At 41.4% G+C, this 22,822-nt stretch overlaps 2 protein-coding genes across 5 annotated transcripts in view; one reads left to right on the forward strand and one right to left on the reverse strand.

The window, feature by feature from the left end:
* The window catches only part of mgat4c (mgat4 family member C), a 173,535-nt gene that overhangs the window by 69,067 nt on the left and 81,646 nt on the right, over positions 1-22,822 (reverse strand). For all 4 annotated transcript variants that reach the window (XM_072694586.1, XM_072694587.1, XM_072694584.1 and 1 more), the window contains one exon: positions 15,271-15,366. The gene's annotated coding sequence lies outside the window, so the exon portion shown is untranslated. The remainder of the gene's footprint in view (positions 1-15,270; positions 15,367-22,822) is intronic.
* The window catches only part of eif4g2b (eukaryotic translation initiation factor 4, gamma 2b), a 237,172-nt gene that overhangs the window by 21,137 nt on the left and 193,213 nt on the right, over positions 1-22,822 (forward strand). The window lies entirely within an intron of this gene.

Here is a 22,822-nt window from a genome sequence, read left to right on the forward strand (position 1 = left end):
GTAGAATTATCTAATGACAGTAGTAATAGGGTTTGTAGTTCTAGTAGTAACAGCAATAGTGTCTGTAGTGGTGGTAGTAGAAGGCATAGTGATAGTAGTAGCAGGCATTGGGATAGTTGTAGCAGTAGTGGCAGTAGTAGCAGCAGTGTCAATGGTAGAAATAATGGTAATAGTAGTAGTGATAATGATGGTCTAGTATTAGTAGTAGCAATAGTAGTGGTACTGGTATCAGTGCTAGTTGTAGTGGTAGTAGTAATAGTGGAAGCAGTGTAATTGATGGTGATAGTAGTAGAAGTAGTAGTGGTAGGAGTAGTAGTGATAGTTATAGTCCAGTAATAGAGGTAGCAGTAGTAGTGGTAATGGTATCAGTGGTAGTTGTAGTGGTAGTCATTGTAGTAGGCATAGTGATAGTAGTAGCAGCAGTGTCAGTGATAGAAACAATGGTAGTAGTTGTAGTATTATTGATTGTGATGGTCCAGTATTAGTGGTAGAAACAGTAGTGTTAATGGTAGCTGTGGTAGTTGTAGTGATAATAGTAGGAGTGGTACTAGTAGTGGTAGTAGTAATAGTAGAATTAGTGCTGATAGTAGCTGATAGTAGTAGTGGTGATAGTAGTAGGTAGTAGTTGAGAATTTCCCCACTGCGGGACTAATAAAGGATTATCTTATCTTATCTTAATGACAATAGTAGATGTAATAGTAGTAGTGATAGTGATAGTCCAGTATTAGTGGTAGAAGCAGTAGTGGTAATGGTAGCAGTGTTAGTAGTAGTAGTCGTGGTTGTAGTAGTAATAGTGTTTGTACTAGTAGTACTAGCAATAGAAGAAATAGTGATAGTAATAGTGGTAGTATTAGTATTAGTAGTGGTGATAATAGTAGTAGTACTGGTAGTAGTTGTAGTGGCAGTGGTTGTAGTAATAGTGGTAGCAGTAGTCTTAGTGGTGATAGTACGAGTAGTGGTAGTAGTAGCAGCAGAACAAGCGTTGGTGGTAGTAGCAGTGGTAGTAGTATCTCTGTAAGTGCATTAGCTATTGCTCCTGTAAAGATCATTAACATATTCCTGTGAGCATCAGCAGATGCACTGCTTAAGAACAGATTTGCATTCCTCAGTCCTATGACTTCCAGGAATAACTCTGAGAAGTTTTGCATTGTTTGTACTGTGTTTCATGTAATTACTGCCTAATAATCTTTAGGGTGTAATGTTTAGGAGTTTAGGAGGCTACACTCCAAAAAGGTTCTGAACCTTCATCTAATTTCTGAAAAAAATAAAAACAATAAAACAGAAACAAACACAAAAGCAGTAAAGAGTTGAACATTTTTTTATGAAACCAAAGTGTTTTCTATGGCACAGATCCAAAGGTTCTTTTTGGCATCTTTATTTTTAAGATCGTGAGCCAAGTGTAAAAGTGAGGCAACCGTATGCAAGTCTGCGTAAGAAGAAAAAAAAAATAGCGCTGAACAAAACACCAGCGCAAAGTAGGTCAAACCAGTACATCGATAGGTCAGAAATAGCAACCTGAACTGCGCAACCTTGATGTTAGAAGGAGGTCAAAGTTGACAGACGTCTTTTTGAACAGTGAAAAAGGACTGAAATTCTACTACAAAGAAGGTCCATGCAGTCTGCAAAAACCCATGATGGACATACATATCTTAAATATTGGGAAATATCGGGATTTCAGTGGTTTCTCAGAATTGTTTTTTTTCTTGGGGCACCCTGTATAATATTTCCAATATTTCTTTTTTTTTACATATTTAAAAACATGTACATTTGATCTTCATTTGAACTATATTGAGTGATGGAAGTAAAAGAACTAAACACATACAACTGAAGAAATGTCTTGAATAACAATCATCTGTAAAATGTAATTATTACAAATACTATTTTCCTGTGAGGAAAAAGTTAGGACACCCCCACATGACTTACTACTTAAAATGCCAAACAATAAAATCAGGTGCAGCACATCATCTGCAGAATGTGGATATTGTGGATTTTGGAGGATTTAAACTCTTGATTGGTAAAGTGAGTGGGATCACCATAGCCAGATCCAAAGAGCTTTCTAGGACCTACAGAAAGAAAGTTGTAGATGCATATGAGTCTGGGAAGAGGTTTAAAAACATCTCAGAAAGATTAGATATCAGCTAGCTCCCTGTACACAGTAGAGAACATTTAAAACAACTGCCAACGTAAGTGCACCATCTACCTGCACGAGTTTGCTTTCTATGGCAGATGAGCTAGAAGGAAACTCTTGGTGTCAAATAAAAAATATCAGGGCAAGATTAAAGTTAAAGAAAAGATGGACAAAGGACTTCTGGAACAATGCGCTCTGGACAGATGAATCTTAAGGGGTTGCCCTGATGCTCTTTTTGACACCAAGAAAAAAACTAACAGGAACAAAACCTCCACTACCAAGCGTGAGCTTGTTGCCAGGCTGTTTCCAGAGTGTATTGAGGCTCTCTGACTCAAGTTCAGCACAGGAAGTTGTGCTCCAGCCTTTGTCGCACAGGACCAGGCCTGCTGTTTCACTGTTCAGCATCTACTGTCAGCACACAGCAAACAAGTAGACAAGTCAGGCTTGTGCTAACCTGGACCCAGGTAATAAATAATCAGTACCAGGTTTATGAAAAAAACAGGGGTTTATGAGTTCCCTGAAAATGTTTTCTTGTGGAGGGATCTCTGGTGGAGTTTACTGCAGACAGTGTGACTACACGTGCAAGAAACTATATGGACTATATGGAACTATACGAACTATATGAAAAGGACGCTGAATATTCTTAATAAATAATATATTTTGGCTTTTGTGATAGTCAGCCACCATCCAAACTGCGTCCAAGACAATGAAGTCTATTTAATGAAATTAGCTTCAGTTCGCTTCATTATACCATAGTGTTTCATCCACAACGCAATTGGACGACTATCAATAACATGAAATTGGCAAGAAACCAGTGAAATAACTGAACTGAAGACAGTAGCACTGATATTCTCTAAGGGTGCTATATTTATATTTGAAGTTTGGTTTCCTCACTGCTTTTTGAAAACTCAGTGCATTAACCCTCAGGAGTCTAAGGGCATTTTCTTGATGCTTGCATATCCACTTTAAAGGAACTTGCATATAAAATAATACTCACATGTTTTATATCAAACTGTATAGAACTATCTCAGCTGTGACCTACAGCATAGTGTCACTGACAATGACCTTAAACCTGAAACACTGAAGCCGGATTTTAGACATTCTTCATATTACCTGTAAAAACATGCCTTTGCTCATGTGGACGAATTGTTTTGGTGCTTGAAACGGGTTTACCAAAGTCTTAGCTTCACAACAGCAGTGAAATGGATGAATATGGACGAGTGGCAAAAGACAAAAGGGTTTCTGAGTGTCCATTGGTCAGTTTCACACAAAACCATCGGCAGACACATAACTCCATTATTTACAAATGAGAGGCAGATGACAAGGCAGGAGGCATAGACTACCATCTCAACCCATCTTCAAAGCCTCGTAACTCCAGATGTGAGTCATATACGATCTAGTAATACGATGGAACGGACCGGCTCTACAGATTCAGGAAATCTTTGAACCATATTTCTGCGCTGTATTATCACAAAGATATTAATAGAAACATCGACACACCGGCACGTTCATAGACTCCAGAGGGTTAAGATACACCAATCAGCCATAACAATAAAACCGCTGACATGTACTGAAGTGAATAACGCTGATTATCTAGTCAAGGGGTGGGACCTACACATTTAAGGCTGCAAGTGAACAGTCAGTTCTTGGTGTGTGTTAAAAGCAGGAAACGTGGACTAGCGTAAGGATCTGAGTCACTTTGACAAGATCCAAACTGTGATGACTAGATGACTGGGCCTCTAAACACCTCCAAATTGACACGCAGGTCTTGTATTGTGTCAGTATGCACAGATGTACAGAGCCTTATTACTAAATGCCATTCTGCATATCTCACACATATCTGTCACAGTCTTAAAAATGAGGGTTTTTCAAAGGTTCTTCTGTAAAGACAAGGTTTCTCTATAGACCCAAGACAACCCAAATAAGCCCTGGTTGTGTAAATGGTTCTCTGCACCGACAGAAAACCTTTAGTTGATGGTTCTGTAGCACATCACACAGCTTTTTTTTTTTCGAATACACACTTCAGCCATTGCAAGTTCAACTTGGAGGCTCCCGACCAATCACCGGCCTCCAGCTTGGAGGACAGCACGGGGTGCGACCGTATCTCACCTCCAGGGTGATTTGATTTTTGAGGAGCCTGAAATTGGAGAATTGAACGGCATTCTTGGGGGAAGGTGTCTAGACTGACTGACTCTGCTATTCCAGTGAAATTTAGACATGATAAGCTTTAGCACTGTTATGCTTATGAAGTTTCAAGAACTTAATATGAAGCATGCATACCCAACACAACCCAACACAGCACAGCAACATAAAGAGACCAGCTCCAAACCTATCCACCCAACCAGCCTACGGTAACAAAGAACAGAAGTCACTCTCTCTTTCTCTTGCTCGCTCGCTCACTCTTGCACTGTGCTCCAGCCGAGAGCACAGAAGAATTCTGAAGAATCCTAAGAGCCACAGCCCCTTATTCCCCCACGTCTCAACGCATAAGCGTGTCTCATTGTCACATTCCTTTCTTTCTTGCAGCCTTTTATTTTTTCAGAAATGCTAGTACCATTTCAAAGCCTGACTGCCTTGAGAGAGCCTCTAGGCCCCCATCTCTCCCTCTCTCTCTCTCTTTCTCTCTCTCTCCCTCTAAAACCCAAGGCCCAATGTGAGCATCTCAGGGAAGCTGTCTCTGCTTCAGCTCCATAACCCAGGTGAGAAAAAAAACACCCCCAAAAAAACAGCTGCAGTGGATTCTACAGTGCTGCGTGCCAATGAGATCTTTTGATCAGGTGTCAGGTGATGACAGATGATCTGCATTAATCCCCCACCCCCACCCCCACCCGACACCATATCATCCTCTCTCCCCGCTGAGCTTGGGGAAGCTAGTGAAGCTCATCAGCTCGCAAAGCATAGCGGCACCAAAAGGGATTGCTTTGTTTCACTGCTTTTATTTTCTCTCCTGTCGGCTCCAAGCTGCCACGCTCTGCCAGGAATCCCAGGTTACATCAGCAGAGGTGATTCGGGCTTGCCGAAAAAAAGGAGCAAACAAGGTCAGATGGTCCTCTTGATGTTGTTCTCATGGAAGGGATGGACTGTGCTGAGGAGAAATTGCAGAGAGCGGCAGAGAACGTGCTCTCAACTCTGTGGGAGCTTAAATGGTTCTCTGATCATCTGTCTTTTAAAAGTCCCAAACTACAAAACACCCTCACAACGTCTTCCGGGCGGGAGACGTCCCGGCTTCAGGTCTTCATAATTAGCTTTCCGCACAGAAAGCTGTAAAGCAAACCTGCTTATCGACTTCTGCTCCAGTTTTAGTAGTGATAAGACAGATACCCTGCTGTTTTGCAAATTAACGGAGAAATACAAAGTGCCTCAAATGGCGCCGTGGAATTTCAGCCATTGTGTTTTTTGGCCTTTGTTTCACGTCACCGTTAAATGGGGTAGCGAAGCTGTCAGGGAGATAGAGTGCACGGGTGTAATTGCAAGCAGATAGTCATAACGTGTGGAATGAGACGGCTTTATTCAGGGTTTTTTTTTCTTTCTTTCCTCAGAGCAATAACGTGTGTACGGTGGTTGCATTAAGCTCAAGTAATCACTTCCATCAACGGTCTCGCAAGAGAAGCACAGTGACACTGACTAATCTAATATGTCATCAGCAGATTTCACAATAGCTTGACAACAGTTGTCATTCGAGGCACAAACACATGTACGCTTTCAAAGGTAACCTTGGCCAAACCCCTGGGACTCTAATGACGCACATTGTGGAGAGACGACGCTATGAGTCTGTGTGTCCTCTCTCACATTCTGGACTGCCGCAGAGAGGCGGCAACACCTCAGCTGACATTAGGGATGGGATGAGATGCTACATATCAGGACCTATATTCTACAAAAAGCTCCTTACTTTGACCTGTAATAATAGTTGGACCTTTTTCAACCATCTACCCTAAGTTTTGTTCTTGTATAGAAAGAACCATTTAACCAACAAACAAACCATTTTAGCATTAGTTAAGTTGTCATGAACTCCTACAGAACCATTACCTTTACTAAACAACCCCCACCACCACCCACACCAGACCAGCGGCACACCCTCCTACCACTGCTACTTGCCTAATGACCATGTTCAAACCTAAATGGACTCTTAACTATCTGCCACTATTAATGTTACCACTATTAACCATAATTACTCTCATTACTCTGACCATCACGTCCATGACTATATTAAGTTATACCACACCATGATTATTATATTATGATTATGGATATGTTGCACACCAGAGCAGTTCAACAGTATAGATGGTTTGGTAACTTTTATCTATAATTTATAAATAATTCTGATCAGAGGAGGATAGATGGGTCCCCCTTGTGAGTCTTGGTTCCTCCCAAGGTTTCTTCCTCCAGGTTTGTCCTTGCCACTGTCGCTGTTGGCTTGCTTACTAGGGGTCTTAGATTTTTCATGACTTTTTATGTTATTGATTTTTCTTTTTTCTGTCTTTTACTAATTACTGATTATGTAAAGCTGCTTTGTGACAACACCAGTTGTAAAAAGCACTATACAAATAAATTTGGCCTGACTTGACTTTAAACAACTCTTATTTTGTCTTGGTTTGAAATACTTTTATATACACAGTGCTCAAAGGTACTCTTGGGACACTTCAAATTATTAATCTTAACATCACCTCTGTCATGACAAGACCTTGTGTGTCCGAAATAGCAACTTTACAGAAGTAGGACAAACAATCTCAAGATTTCAAGATGAGTATACATTTCAAATTGTGTACTCATCATGACATTTTGACACAACGTAAAAAAAAAATGCCAGATTTCAAATAAAGACTTATTTCATAATTACTTGCATAGTAAAATTAAGGTTTAAGTAATATTAAAAAACATTAAATACATAAATTACAATGGAAGGCTCAGAGTCTTATCAGTACGTGTTTATTGTATTCCATTTCAAATATTAGAATACATACAAACAACATTCCTACAGTCAATGTTTTCCATCACTGTGTACAATAAAACATCTCCAAAGTTCTCCTAATGGAAGTTTAGTATTGTTTATAGTTGTCCTTCAACACCTGATTTGGTAAATCAGTGCTTAATGATGGTAAATCAGGTAAGCTGCTGATGGAATTGAACACATCCATGCTGTGCTGGCTGGCATAGGGGCGTCCAGGAGAAAAAGATCTCACCTACTTGCTTCACAATGAGAAATTATTTACTGTACTCATTACTGTATTTATGTTTACTTGCACCTGCACTAATGGGATCATTTTTTTCTCTCACCATTTCTTCATTCATTTCTTCATCAGAAATTTTAAGACACCTACCAGCAATAACAACATTTAGATTTACTCACTGAAACTGATCCCAACAATGAACTGAGGCAAGTAAAAATACTGAAAAATTGGTGGGATTAATCTTCTAGAAACCGTCTGCCGTCTTCTAGGCACAGAGAGCATGACGTCTTTTTATATGGCAGAGCATGGCAGCTTTTATGCCCTTCCTGTCTCTTTTTATGACTTCAGTTCATTTGCATACACATTTGTAGCTTTTCAAAACCGAAACTGTTTCTAAGTAGAAGAAGAGCATACAAAGCCTGGAGTCAAGACACCTCACCCCAGAGGCAAGAAAGGTGTCACCTCAGTGACAATTGTCTGATAGTTTTTCTCACAGGCGTTGTGTTTCCGAGAGCTTCTATTATTTTGACAGATAAATTCAAGTTTGTTCACATGTGTGTATGGACAGATGGTCCCACTGTGCTTTTTAAATAAGGAATAATGCACTTTTAAATAGGGTAGAGAATAATTTTAATAACATTAAACAATCATCGCGATCAGGCAAACACCTTGTTTCGTTTCCAAAATGGACTTTACAAAAGAAGCTAAAAATCTTTGTAACTTTCAATGGAAGTCAATGCAAAACCCCTTAATTCCAAGTCTATTGGGCCATTCATCATGAACTTTTAAGAACCGTTGAAATAGTCTTTTTTATTTCAAATCTATTTAAAATATACAGTCTTGGGACACTCAGTAATCTAAGTACTACTAATCTATCTATTACTAGATACTAGAATTTATTGTCACTGTCACGGCAAGACCCTATCTCTCCAAAATGGCAACTAAGGACTAAACCCCTCCTAACTTTTAATGGATGAAAATGATTTGATCATTTTGGAGCCTTTCCCGGTCAAATATATATATATATTTTTTTTATATACATTCAGTCCAAGCTTAATAATACTAATATTGGGGGTTTAGCAAATCTGAAGAACTTTTTTTTTTTTAATTCCAGTAAACCCAGAGAGTAGCGTTCTACATTATTTAACTGTGAGGGCTTTACCGTCCGTTAAAACACAAAGGGAAGGGTTCAACTCATAATTAAAATGTAATGATATAGAACTAGTAATTACAAACTTCCAAAAGTCTGAAATAAGCACACATTTCCAAAACATATGTAAAATTATAAACAGAAATGACAATCATAATTGGCTAATCTAACCCATTTGTGAGCAAGTGTTAGGACTCAAGCTTTTTATTCCATACAAAAGTTACAGGTAAAGGTTCTTAAGATGTAGCTATTATTTCAGTGTAAATCTCTGAGACTATTCACTGATAAAATGGCTTCTAGCCAAACTATGGGAGGGTGGGTTTTAATGGTTTATCCCTTGGAGGACCTCAACGGCAAATACAAAAATAAAAGATCCTGAAAATCAATAATTCCACTGGCTGACCAATTTCACTGATATTGATTATACTGATATTGATATTGATAACATTTCTGACACATATATAAAAAAGATATAAATAATTTGAAACAGTTTCAATAAAGTTTTGAAGTGAAAAACATAAAAAATTTAGATTTTTGAGTGATAGTCAAAATGTGATATACATATTTTAGACACGCTTCAATGTTCTACTCGCCACTAATGAGATAATACACCATTTCGTAGTGTTTATTCCAAATCTCACATGCCTCATTTAAATACCCAATTAATTAATGGCACAATGGCGTTTTGTATACCCATCTGAACAGCCGTGCTCATCCTCAGCAGATACGACACCTTTAACTTTAACACTGGCCCCATCAGGCAAGGCAGCCATCACTATTTAGCAGAAGCATGCCTCTGCCCTTTCCACCCCCTGCCTCTAACGTCCAGGTGTGAGGGCTGTCGAGAGGAGAGCTGCCTGGGCAGAGGCCATCACATCGAATAAGAGCAGCGCTCCTGTCTGGACAAGCCAAAGTGGCCCACAGCGGCGGAATTATGCTGATTCCGGCGCACCCTCCCAGCCACGGCTAACAGCTGTTGATGAACGAGGAGTGACGGCTTGCGACGGTGCTTCTCCATTAGAAAAACATAACCAGCTGTTATTTCTAAAGGGGACGGCGGGCTTATTACTGTGATTTCCAGCGGGAGCGGCTCGGCTCCCCTGTTCTGCTGATTATTTTGCGTGGCAGCGCTGCTGCAGGGAAAGCGTGAGGTTCTTGTGTCTCTGACAGATAACGGCATTTTCCTTTCATCAAGGTCTGAGCGGGAAGGACAAAATATTTATTTTTCATGTTGACTGGAAATCGTTATTGCAGGCGAAATATGAAAGAGGCCTGTGTGTATTTCCACGCCGCCAGGAGTGAATGCATCGTCCCGGCTGATGCTCGCTGGTAGAATCCTTCACAAGATTTTGCGAGGCACTGTCTGTGTTCTCTGGAGTAAATGGTTGTATTGCTCTGTAAGATCTGCAATATCACTCTCCTCGGAGGGATCAGGGCTGTGGCAAAAAAAGAGGACTTGATTTCATGCTATAAACACTGTATATCTTACACAATAACACAGAATAATTCTTATTATAGCAGAGCTGTTCAGCTGCTACCGCTGGGAAAGTGGGGTTGGGGAGGCAGGGCTATCGTGCCGCAGCAAGTGGGCCCACTTTGATCAAGAGCACAAACGCAGTGGCTGGGGGGACATGATATGAATTCTGCATGCTTCTGGCCCCAGGTCAGCTGGCCTGACTCAAAGTACAGACACCATATGGACAAAAGTATTGGGATATGTTTGTCTCTGTTTCTTCTGAATTCAAGGGCATTAAAAATGAGCATATCATATTTTGTTGGAGTAACTGTCTCTACTGTCCAGGGAAGAAGGCTTTCGACTAAATTTTTCAGCACTGTTGTAAGGATTTGATTGCATTCAGCACTAAGAGCATTGGTGAGATCAGGATGTCTGATGATCCTGACTTCATCACAAATGCATTGGCTGGAGCGCCATCATTCCAGAGGACACAGTTCCACTGCATTTGTTTAGTTTAGCTTTTGGTAATTAATGTTTTCCTTTATATAAAAGTTGCAAGTCCAGGAGTTCATGGACACAGGGAACTGCGGTAAACTGAGATGCTGGAGCTGTCTTCTCACTGCTTCCATGCTATCACTCAGGTTTGTGGGCGGTGGAGTACATGGATGACAGTGTTTTAGGGTGTTCCCGTGTCTGTGCTACCTTCTGGCTCTCTCCTTTTAATTAGGCTGTTACTGTCAGATTAGTTACAGTCGCCAGCTACACTCTGATAATGTTCAACATTTTCTGTACTTCATGAATCCATTCAGAACTAATAATCTCTTTACTTTCTTAAAGTTAATGACTGGCCACTTATCCGGCCTGACCTAAAGGAAGATGGCCACCCATGTCAGACCAGCTGCCCACCCAACAGACTGGTCGTCGGGCCCCCTGCCATCCGCGCCAGACCAACTTCCCACTCTCCTGCCACTGCTATCTGCCAAATGACATGATGAAGTTACATGGACTCCTACTGTTTGCTACTATCAGTATTATTACCACCACACCTCTGAGGCCTTTTTGGATCTTGCTATGGTGATACCACTCACTTCAACAATCAAGAGCAAACTGAACTAAATATCTGAGGTTTAAATGAGTCTGGCTTCTCTTCAGCAACACTTACTTAATCACAGTCAGTGTTGTTGAAACTTCCTGATGTATAAAAGACACATGAGTTCCAGCAACTTCTACTTTCCGACAGTTGGACAGAGCGGACAGTAGTGGCAAAGGACAGACATCTGTGACAACTTTACGCTGTCACGTTCCATCTGCCAGTCAGCTCTTCTTCACGCCTGTGCTATTTCCAACAATATACATTTTTAGGAAGCTGACAAGAGCCTGGTTTCCACACAAACAGCAGGAGCGATGGTGACAAACGTCGCTTCCACTCACTCTCACAAAGGCGAGGCAGATCGCTCAGATGGGCGTGCAGCTGCCGCAATACTCCCAAGCTCATGTAAAAACGTTAGGCCTGCTTCCTGCGCTGCGTCTGATCGGGGAATCGGAGCACATGGCTGTGCGCGACGGCGTCCTGCGCTAGGAACAGCTGTTTAGATGAATCTTTAATGCTTGCTCACATCAGTGTTTCCCTCTGCCACCGTGCAGCTGTACCTCCACTCTGAGCTGGCTGTTTCAACTGCCCATCATCCATCAGGCCTGCACTCTTCCCTATTCATTAGCGCATGTGTCACCACCCTCATCACCACCACTACCACCACCACTGCTGGGCCACTGATGGCTACAATGTCATTATGGAGGAATGATGGAGCAAAAGAGGATGGTCATTTGAAGGCTGTGCATTGGACCATGTGATTAACATCAATCATTTATTCTGCAATTAAAGCTGCTGAAGTCATAAAGTTTGACCTTCTGCCTGTAAGTGATGTGATGCCCAGCAGTCCTTGACCAGGATGGGAAGATGGCAGGCACTGGTTAGATGATACATGATAAAACAGTGTAAATATCACAATAGTTTAAGTGTTCTTTTTGCCTTTATTTGACCATTAGTGGTCGGCAACATGAAAAATATTGATTATCTTCATCTACAGTGGCATCTGTGAAAGACTGGATATATTAAGCAGCTCCATCAGTTCTTGAAGGTGATGTGTCAAAATTATTTTAAAAATTGGCAACCGTAAGAATCCAAGCCACTCTGACAAGGGCCAAGGGCCAATGATAGTTAGATGACTGGGTCTCCAAGACCAGATCAGCCAGGTCTTCTGGAGTATTCCCAGTATGAAGAGGTCAGAACGTAGTACCCAGTACGTGGTCCAAGAAAGGACAACCTATAAACCGGCGACAGGGTCATGGGCACCTAAAGCTCATCCATATGCCATCCATAGAGGCCCCATCTCACAACTTACAGGACTTAATGAATCTGCAGCTAAATACCACAGGACACCTACAGAGGTCTTGTGGAGTCCATGCCTTGAATGGCACAGGAGGGATCTACTCAGGTAGTGGCAATGTAATGGTAAAGTTCAAGCACAGTTGGGTTATGTAGAAGGACAATGATCTGACGCACAAAAGCAAGTCCAGTTTTAAATGGCTCAAAAAAAAACAAAAACAATTATGGTTTTGGAGATGCCAAGTCCTGTTAAAGTCCTAGGGACCTAGTTTTTAGGTTCAGAGGCAATTAGTTTTTAAAATAGGTGATAGTTTTTTAAATATAAGTCTTTTCAACAAATGGAATGATCATTTAAAAGCTGCACCGTGTGTTCACTCATCTGTCTTTAGCTGATATTCCATAAATCAGTTTAGGTGTGACATCTGCAAAAATTTAAGAAGAAATTTAAAAGGGGGCAAATACTTTCTCACAGCACTGTACATATTTCCACCTCTTCAGCTAACAGCAGTTTAGCTCTGCCCATTCAAACTGAAGTCATAAGGAGTGTTTCGCTGTACTTGACTACTTTCAGAATGTATCACAATTCAACAAAACAACCAATCAGAGCCTTCGGTTATTTATATATTAAAGGCAACAATCAACAAATACAGCCTGTTTAATTCTATGAAGAAAAGTAGAAAGCATGTATTTTGCATGGTTATTATCCACCCATGTTGGGAGGGGCTGACTAAAATAGGATGCAAACTATGGAAAAAGGATTGAGATATGAAATATGAACTGCAAAGGATGCTGGAATTAAAGCAAAGGCCATTTAAAGCATAAAGGCAAACTGTGAGTATGCATCACTACATCATTTTGAACTGGAGAAAAACAGCATTAACAGGATTATTCGCTCCCTCCTGATCCCCTTGAAAATACAGACCATATCAGCAGAGGTGTGATTAAGGTGCTGTGATTGAGTCTACGGAACAGCTTGCTACTGCTTCCAACGAGTCTGCATTTAAATAAAGCTCCCTGTGTTGAAGTAATCCAGTGTTTTCAGAGCTAGGCATAGTAATCTTAAAGCTGTGCTTGTAGAGGAGTTTTCAAACACTATAGGCAGACATGCCTCACTTTGTTGGAGACACTATATGGACAAAAGTATTGGGACACCTACTTATACATTGTTTAGTCTAAAATAAAGGTTATTTAAAGAGTTTATCCCGCTTTTGTTGAAGTAACTGAATCTACTGTCCAGGGAAGAAGGCTTTCTACTAGTTTTTGGAGGAGCATTGCTGTGAGGATTTGATTGCATTTAGTGACAAGAGCAGGATGTTGGATGATCAGTGAAAAACATATAGTAATTCTCAACAACAGAGAAAAACACAAATATGGATGCTCCGAAGTCCAGTGAAAAAGAGATTTACCCCAGGACTCAATGTAAATTTAATCCTCTTATCTGATTAGGACTTATGGACATATGAGTCTTCATCATTCCCCATTTTTCTAATAATGAAGATCTGCTGTTTCGTTCGCTGTTGTTTAACTGGTGTGCCATGGACAGATATTATAGAATTTACAGAATGTAGAGTGTGAGGTTTGTCTTGAAATGATTGTTCTGTTTGCTCTGGCCTTAAAAATGGGTTCTTAGACTGTACGAGTTCACAACGTCAGCCTCTACTTAATTCTACAGATTAAACAAGATTAACAAGATTAAAAGTGGATCTTTTCCTTCACTGTCACTTCTAATTCCTTTAGCTGAAATGTTTTCAACATTTTGTTCGATTCTGTCTTTCTCAATTTTGCCACCCTGCACACATTTAAGTAAATAATGGAAAATTAAAATTAATTTGGTACTGGCCTTTAACCCACCTGGTCATAGCACCCCCTAGCACTAGCAATGATTCAGACACTAGGAAGGTAAGGATACAGGAGAAGCCAGGTGAAGCCAGGCATTGCTGGGCAGTCAACACACTAATAGAAGAGTGCTAGGTCCTCAACTCCACCGCACCCAGCTAGCAGAATATTTGCCGACCAACATCCCTTTAAGAGTGATGAGGGGAGAGACTGCCGAACAACAGCCCCCCACCCCCCGAGAGAGCATGGTCTCTTTCACTTCGGCTGCTGATGGCAAAGCGACATGGCTCAGGATTCGAACTCGCAATCTCCAGTCAAGTCCTGCGTCATTTATGATACGCTGTAAAATCCACCATATAATTCTGTTGTAAATAGCTAGCATCATAACCGGGATTCTAACCAGCGATCCTCTGGTCACAGTGACAGTGCCTTATTTTGCTAGACCACTCAGGTCCCCCCTAAATTCGTTTTAAAAGAAAAGTCCACTCAAAAATTCTGCTGTGTTTTGAACCTCAGAACTGTTCACAGCTCTGCTCTCACAATGATGGACTCCATTGTCCTCATGAACTGAACAAATCCTACATAAGAAAACAATGGAGAAAACTGCTGAAGTGGGTTTACAGAAAAAAAAAAAAATATATATATATATATATATATAATATATTTTATATATAATAATTAATATATAATAATATAGATATATAATTAATTCTTAAGAACAGTTTGTTTCTTAAGAAGTTTGTTGTTAGGAAAGCTTTTGTGAATCTGGTCCTTGTTTCTATAGACCTATTCTTTACTATGCAATTGTTGCTAACAGTGCTGTTAACAGACTTTCTACACTTATACTGTATATAGTATATGTCTAGATTTTAATGATACTCGCAGCAGTTCATTGTTCAAGAACTGACAACACTCACAACACACTCAGAAAGGCATGGTGTAGTGTAATTTATCTCAATAACAATAACACAGTGTCTTAGAGCCACCTACCCCTTGCCCTGCACATCCATGCTTAAATTAGGGTGAAATCAAGATTTACTGAAGCTGCAGCTCTAAAAGAATGTGCATTCACTCCACACCAACCTGCACACCAGTCACAACTGACTAAGCGACATATGAGAAGAGAAATAAGAGAGCAGTCTTTACCTGTTGGCGGAGCTCAGATGTGTTTGCAGAAGAGTGTGTGAAGGTTGCAGGAGGTGACACACAACTCGCCCAGAAACAACGGATCATTTGTTACCTCTGAAAGGGAAAAAAACAGGAAAAAAAACAGGGAGGGGAGGATGAAGCATTGCTCATTCTCAGGTACACACAAGTGTGGAAAACACAGAAATCCAGCGAAAGCACCAAAGAGAAAGCTACAGGCGTAAATGAGCAGATATGTGAGGAGATGAGGAGTGTACTGTACGTGTGACCGCCTGTTAGTATGAGCCGTCCAATCGGCTAAAACAATTGAAAATTCCATTTCCAATTATTTCCACATTGGAGGAGGAAACCGTGAAAGCCCTAGGGAAGTGCATGGTGTTAAAGAAGGAGGGGGTTGTGTGTGTGTGTATGTGTGTGTGTGTGTGCTGGAGGAGAGACGTCCAGGAATGCTCTGCGCGCGGACAGCACGGCAGCGTGCGATCCCAAAGCACTCACACACAGAGGAGGCGTAATTGGCTCTCGATGAAAGGCCATAACCATACATCACACAGCCAGTGAAGCGCCCTGCCCACAGCCATCTGAACCACTGCCTCTGCTGCTGTCCACCCCTTAGAAATGCAAACAAATGCTCTCTCTCTCTCACACACACACACAGAGCAAGAACTTCACAGTGATGTGATATAACCACCAAAGCAGAGATAATAGCAGCAGATGATAAGCAGTCATTCAGCTAAATCTGACATCTGGCAAATTTACTTTATAAAGCAATGTGGACCAGTTTCATAAACACACACAGTACGTACAGTAGTGCTCACACACCCGCCTCTAATATTCAGATGCACCTTCAAGGCCTTCAATACCTGGATGTGGGTTTAGGCAAAGAGGGGAAATACTCTCATATGGAACTGTTGCCCCGTCCCACATCACCTGGGGCGTGTAACACTACAAATGGTTCTGTGAGTGATGCCTCAGAAGAACCATGTGGAACTGTGGATGGTACATGAAGGTTATATACTGTGCAATCTAAACACCATAGTCCCATCACTGGAAAGAAAATCCAGCAGAAGCGAAATGGTCCAAATTCCCAAACGGCAGAAATGTCTTCGGGTGACAATAGTCTTCACTCGTTATAGTTACACCTACAAAATATCTATACACTCAGCTCACTCTGCTATGCAGTAAACCACGACGGCGACTTCAGGAATTTTTAGTCAGTTTTCTGAGAAAACAGCACATCACTGCCAGACTCTGCTAATAAAAAAAAAAACGTGTTGCTCTGTGAATCAGGCCTCGTGACCGCAGCTTTTCCTGCGCCAGTGTCCACGGGAGGAAGAGTAAACTGGGAAAGCGAGCGAGTATTTGTGCCAGGCTAAAAACAAACGCCATCCAACCGGCTTTACCATCTCTTCTGCTAGCTAACAGCACATCGCAGGACAGGGCAGCAGCACTATCCAGTAAGAGATAGTAATTACTCTAAGCTAAGCTGCTTATATATGAGACGCCACTGTCACTGTGCTGTAAACCAGCCAATCAGGGCAGAGCTCAATGAATTATTCACAAGCCTACCATAAAAATGAAATTGGGCCTTTCATTCTGAGGCCAAAACATAAATTAGACGTAAAAACAGTGACATACTTATATGTAGCATGTAGTCATTTACAGAACGTGTAAATAGGCTAGACCAGTACATCCCATTCAGAAACGGTTCTTTAACTGAACGGTAACCACCAGGATTTCTTCAAAGACTCTTAGTCTTAGTCTTAGTTAATGTACAGACAGTGTATTCAGAGTAGTTCTGGGTATGTCTGGTGGTCCAATCATCATCATAAGGTGCTCACACCATGTGAAGGTCGGCTGCTGGGTTCAAGTAATGCAGAAAAAACCCAACCAGAAGATACTCATTCTTAATTGGACAGAGACGACACATTCACGCATACACAATCTACACACACTCTGCTACAACTTCACATACATGTACACATACACACACTGACGCACATTAAACCAAGCAAAAGCCAAACACATAAAAATAGCTGATTGGCAGCAGCCTGGATGAGAATTCACACTGCCTGCACAGCAGACGGGTCTTCGCGTCATTATCTTAACACTCAGGGTACAGGCGTTGAAAATGTCACACAATAAGCACAGTCTGTTTCCCTCACTGTGGGGTCTGCACGCTTCCATTTCTGCCAGCATTCATCCAGTTTAACTCTGCAAAAGCACATATCTTACCCAGCTCGCTTGTGGGTTTGGATTAAGCGATCAGAATATGATAATGTGGGAGGCTGTAAGAGGGGGAAACTCTGAGAGCATTTGGGCTGGAGTTCAGGTGGCTTCTGCTTGTGCTAGAAGGCCGGACCCCCCTGAATGGGTTAAAGGGAGGTGATGGGGTGGTGGTGGATTGTGAGGACATGAAGATTTAAGGTAGAAATTGAATTTATAGGATGTTAGGTTGGAAAGAGAAGAGATGGGGCTTCAGGCATGTTTGTTCTCCCATAATTCAGTTCCTTCATAACTCCACATAGTAAATTTTATTATTATTATTTTTATAATCAAGGTGATTTTATTCAATTTATTTAAATGTATGATACTTATTTAATTTTCCTCATAGCTTCTTTGGCAGTTATCAGATGGTGATCTGCATGATAATACCTAATATACGCTTTGCTTCTGGTCACTGGTGGGATTTGGAAAAAATGTCACATAATAATAAATTTTATCCGATTTTTCAACCATTTTCTCCCCAATTTGGGCCGCCAATTAAAACCATTTGAATGCTTCAATTTTTTTAGAAGATATACTTCACATATACTAACAATACACATCTGATATTCCAATCGAAACAGTTCCCTCAAAATCCGAAAACTGCATCCGATACGTGATGACAGCACTGGACGTAATTTATCTAATTCACGTCTTGGAAAGCCTAACCTTGATAGGAGCAGACAGTGTGTGCCTGACCCTGTTTCTCTGCCTTAAGAGACAATGAACGAGAGGAGGGAGAGACACAGAGGGAGAGAGAGAGAGAGAGACAGAGAGCGAGAGAGAAAGTCCTCCATCTGGATCTTCGCAGGGGAAAGAGAAAGAGCGAGTTGCCGCTCATTATTCTGCCCAGGCACTCGAGGCCACAGGAAATAGCTCTCTTCATTTTTCTTGTCGAAGCACGGCTCCGGTAATGGTATGTTCTCAGTCAGTGGCGAGACACAAGGCTGGCTATGGCCTGCTTCAAGCATGTATAGCGCCATGAAGCGCTGGAGACCCTTTCTAATGACTGTTACCCCCGTCCTCTTCTTCCTCCGCTCACTTCAGGCCACCTGAACAGTTACTGCTCAGCTGAAAGGCCTGCAGGCCAGCAGGTTTATTCTGCTGGTGTTTACATGCTGTTGCCTCTGGAACACAGTGTGCTCCTGGCCTTTTAACAGAGCTTCTCCGAATGAAAAAAGTTTCTTTTCTGCTCTAGGAGTGTGATCTTACATATATTGATAGGTTCAATTTGAGGTTTGATTATGAGGTGGTGGAAGATTTGATTTTCACTAACAAAATATGACCCAGAAATCACAACCTGCATCAACCTGCAGCTCGTTCTTTTTAATAGGATGAGCTCCTAGTTTACCTAGTTTTGATCACTGACAGCAGTTTCCAAGGAACTCAAGGGAGCAACAAAGGGAGGGACTAAAAGGGGCTGAGTTACACATTTAAAGACCCTATTTTTTGAGTGCTGGGGAAAATGACAGTATTTTGCAGTCATACTATGATATGACTTACACATACATGCTACACTTATTCCTGCCCTGTACACTTTGCTTATGTACGTGATGATGTTTCCAACAGCAGACTGCTCTACCTCAAAATACCCCCCTGAACTCCCTGTTTACTCCTCATTTACACTCTAAAAAATAAAGGTACTACAAAGGGTTTCTTGAGCAATGCCATAGAAGAACCACTTTTGGCTCCATAAAGAACCATTTTTGTAATATAGATGTGACAAATTAATTTGATTAAGAACCTTTGCATCAAGAGAAAGTTTGTCTGGCCTTATAAAGGTTCTTCACACTCATACATCTCGAACACAAACACAAAGTGGTTCTTCTATGGCATTAATTAAAGAACCATTCGTGGCACCGTTCATTTTAAGGCACATCCCTGCTCTACATATTTATTCCATTTTACTGTTAGTATAGTAACTTAGTCTGGACCTTAATTACCCAGCTTTCAGGCACACATTAAAAACATAATATTAATAGATTAACAGTATTTACTGTATTTATTGTCTTTGTACTTATTGTCTATGCAACCTGTCTCGTATTTTGTCTATTATCCCTGCACTATTGTGTCATGTCCTACCGATTCTGCACCTGAGACTTAACAGACCTAACAGCGATTGGTTGGATTGTACAACCCTGTATTAGTATAATGACAATAAAGTAGAACTGAATTGAATTACATTCCCATTCACATTTAAGGCATTTAGCAGAGTTCCTGGATAAGTGCCTCACCTTTTACGTAGAAAACATCCTTACCTAGTCTGTATTGACTAGAATCCAAAAGATACCTCTAAGCTTAGATACTACTAAACACAAAAGTCAGTATGGAGACCACAATACTTGACACTACACTATGCCTGAATATCAAACAAATCAAGTAAGACATAAGTACAACTATAAACAATCATAATGTACTCTTGGAAGTGTCAGTCCAGGGGATGTTCGTTCCACCTTTTCGGTGCCAGGACAGAAAGAACAGAAGTCTGTGCATCCTAAAGGATGGCGGGTCAAGCCGAGCCGTACTTGAAGTTCAAAGGGCTCTTGGTACAGATCAGCTTTTGACCACTGCTATTAAGTACGGAGGGGCTGGTCCATTCTTGGCTTTGCAGGCCAGAGTCAGGGACTTGAATCTGATGCAGGAAGCAGCTACACGAAGCCAGTGAAAAGAACACAGATGGATAACAATGCAAAACGTAGCGACATTGAAGACAAACTCCAGTTTGATATTCTAGGTCCCCTTTAAAACTGGAAACCAGTATCACTGTATCTCATCAATATCATGGTAGACCCAGGTAGATAATCTATGATCCGGCACAAGGTTACATTCTTGTTTTTTTTATCTCCAAAATCCTCTGAAATGCTGGCTGATACTAGTAGTTTGAGTAGGATCAGGTGGCCGACCAGCAGAGCTGAAACAGCCACGTATTAACGCAGAGCGCTGCCATCTCATAATCTGCACTGAGCAATGCCTGCCTGCCGTTTGTCTCCTAGTTAAAGGAATTCAAGGAGATAATAAGCAGAACAGCTGGGGCTCCATAGTCCTGGTTCATATGCTGGAAGGGTACAGAACATGACATCATGCTATACCACACAACACCACCAATATTAGACTATTCTCTTGTGAACGAGACAGCATATGCTGCCGAAGAGCATAAGACATGCCCTCAAGCCCCAGTTGGCTTATGTAAGTGTGTTAGGTTATACATTATGAGATTTCGTTTCTACAGTAGAGTGGAGGTCACAAATGACATATGGACGTTATGAGGTCATGGAGACTAATGCATTATGCATTATGTAGGGGTTGCTAATGCATTCCTGTTGATTACTTACTAAACACTCTGCAGCCTCTGTAGCTAATGAAACAGACACTACATGTCCCAGTGTTTGTGGACATCCCTTCTAATGAATGCATTTAGTTACTTTAGGTTGCAACCATTGCTGACACAAAGTGATGTGCAAGTGCCAATATACAGTTTGTCTAGGCTGTCTGTAAAGAAGTACTGTCAATAGATGAGGACTCTCAGGATCAGATAAATAACACAGACCTGTTGGAACCATGCTTAATGTGGTTAAAGAGGGTTATTAAGCCCCCCTGCATTGAGCTGTGGAGCAGTGGAACTGTGTTCTCTAGAATGATGGTTGGTGCTCCATCCAAAGCTTTTGGGATTAGATGGGGAGTTGAGGATGTGGTGGGGTAGTGACCATCCAACATCCTGACCTTACTGATGCTCTTACCGCTGAATGCAATTAAATCAAAGCAATGCTCCGAAATCTAGAAGAAAGCCTTCCCTGGACAGTAGACACAGTTACTCCAATAGAAGCAGCACTTTTTTATTATATAATATTATTTATATTTATGATATAATTTTACCAATTTGGTACTTCTTCATAGATCTCCAGCCAATGCCTCTGTTCAAACTGCCGCAGATGCAGCCGAAACACTCAAGAACAGCTTCGGGTCCCCAGCGCCACCACAATACCTAACAGATGCCTCCGTCAGCCAACATGGAGGGGAGAGAGCGCCATCTACCCAGGGAGAGCATGGCCAATTGTGCTCTCTCGGACTCAAGAGCACAATTACATAGCTTTGACTAATACTAATACACAGCTACTCTGGCTTTCATAACATGAAAAAAGTACACAACCATCAAAGTGGCCCGTGCAAACATCTGGACATCCTAAGCTTTTTAATGGCTTAATTTGTTTTGAGAAGGTTTCAGACCTTGATTATCAAATCAGGACTGATGCATGTCACCAATTGTAATTAGGAACTGCCAGCTGAATCCAATTTTCTCTAATTCTTCAAACATAGTGCTAACACTTAGCAACCATGGGCTCCTCTACACAACTGTATGAAGATCTGAAAATTAAGGTAATCAGTGACCAACAGGCAGGGGAAGGCTATAAGATGACAGCCAAGTGTTTTTAGCATTGGGTTTCTACAGTGCAGAATGGTTTTAAGAAATTGCCCTTCAGGGGAACTGTGGAAGTCAAGGTCAGATCTGGTAGACCAAAAAAACTCTTAAGATGGTTAAAATGCTAACCAAAATCCCCATATTGAATGAAGCTCGGCTGTAGAGCATAAGTAGAGCTTAGTTTGAATAAGTCATAAAAAAGATAGCATGTCACTAACCTCAGCAATTAAAGAATACCATAGAACATCTAGACAAGGCAGATGAGTTCTGTAGAGTGCTGTGGACCGGTGACGTGAAAATAGAACTGGCCACAATCAGCAAAGATATTTTGCCAGACAATAAATTTGCCATTGGAACTGCATTGTTTAAAAAGAACACCCTGCCAGGGGCTCAAGTGGACTGAGCTGCTGCCACTATAATCTGAAGATCCCTGGTTCTAATCCTGGGTCACACTGCCTGCCATTAGCAGCCAGAGCTGCTCAATTGGCCTTGCTCTCTCAGTATATCACCCCCAAATCACTCATGTTGGTCAGCACAGGCATCTGTTAGCCGTTGTATCAGAGCTGGGGAACTACATTTTCACCCCAGCCCAATGCCTACATAGCTATGCTGCATCAGTGGCAGTTCAAAAAGAGGTGGTGGTCGGAGTCAGAGAAGATGGGCTAGCTTTCATTTTGCAGCCAGAGCCTGAAAGAGCACAATTGGCTCAATTGTCCATGCTCTGTCAGCAAATCACTCATGATATTGGTCAGCACAGGCGTCTGTTAGCTGTTGTATCAGAGCTAGGGAACCACACTTTCCCCGAGCGCAGTGGCGGTGTGCAGAGAATGTGTCAGAGAAGATGGAAGGTGTTAGCTTTTAATGTTGGGGACA

The sequence above is a fragment of the Salminus brasiliensis genome, chromosome 13, assembly GCF_030463535.1.
Source record: "Salminus brasiliensis chromosome 13, fSalBra1.hap2, whole genome shotgun sequence".
NCBI classification, from domain to species: Eukaryota; Metazoa; Chordata; class Actinopteri; order Characiformes; family Bryconidae; genus Salminus; species Salminus brasiliensis.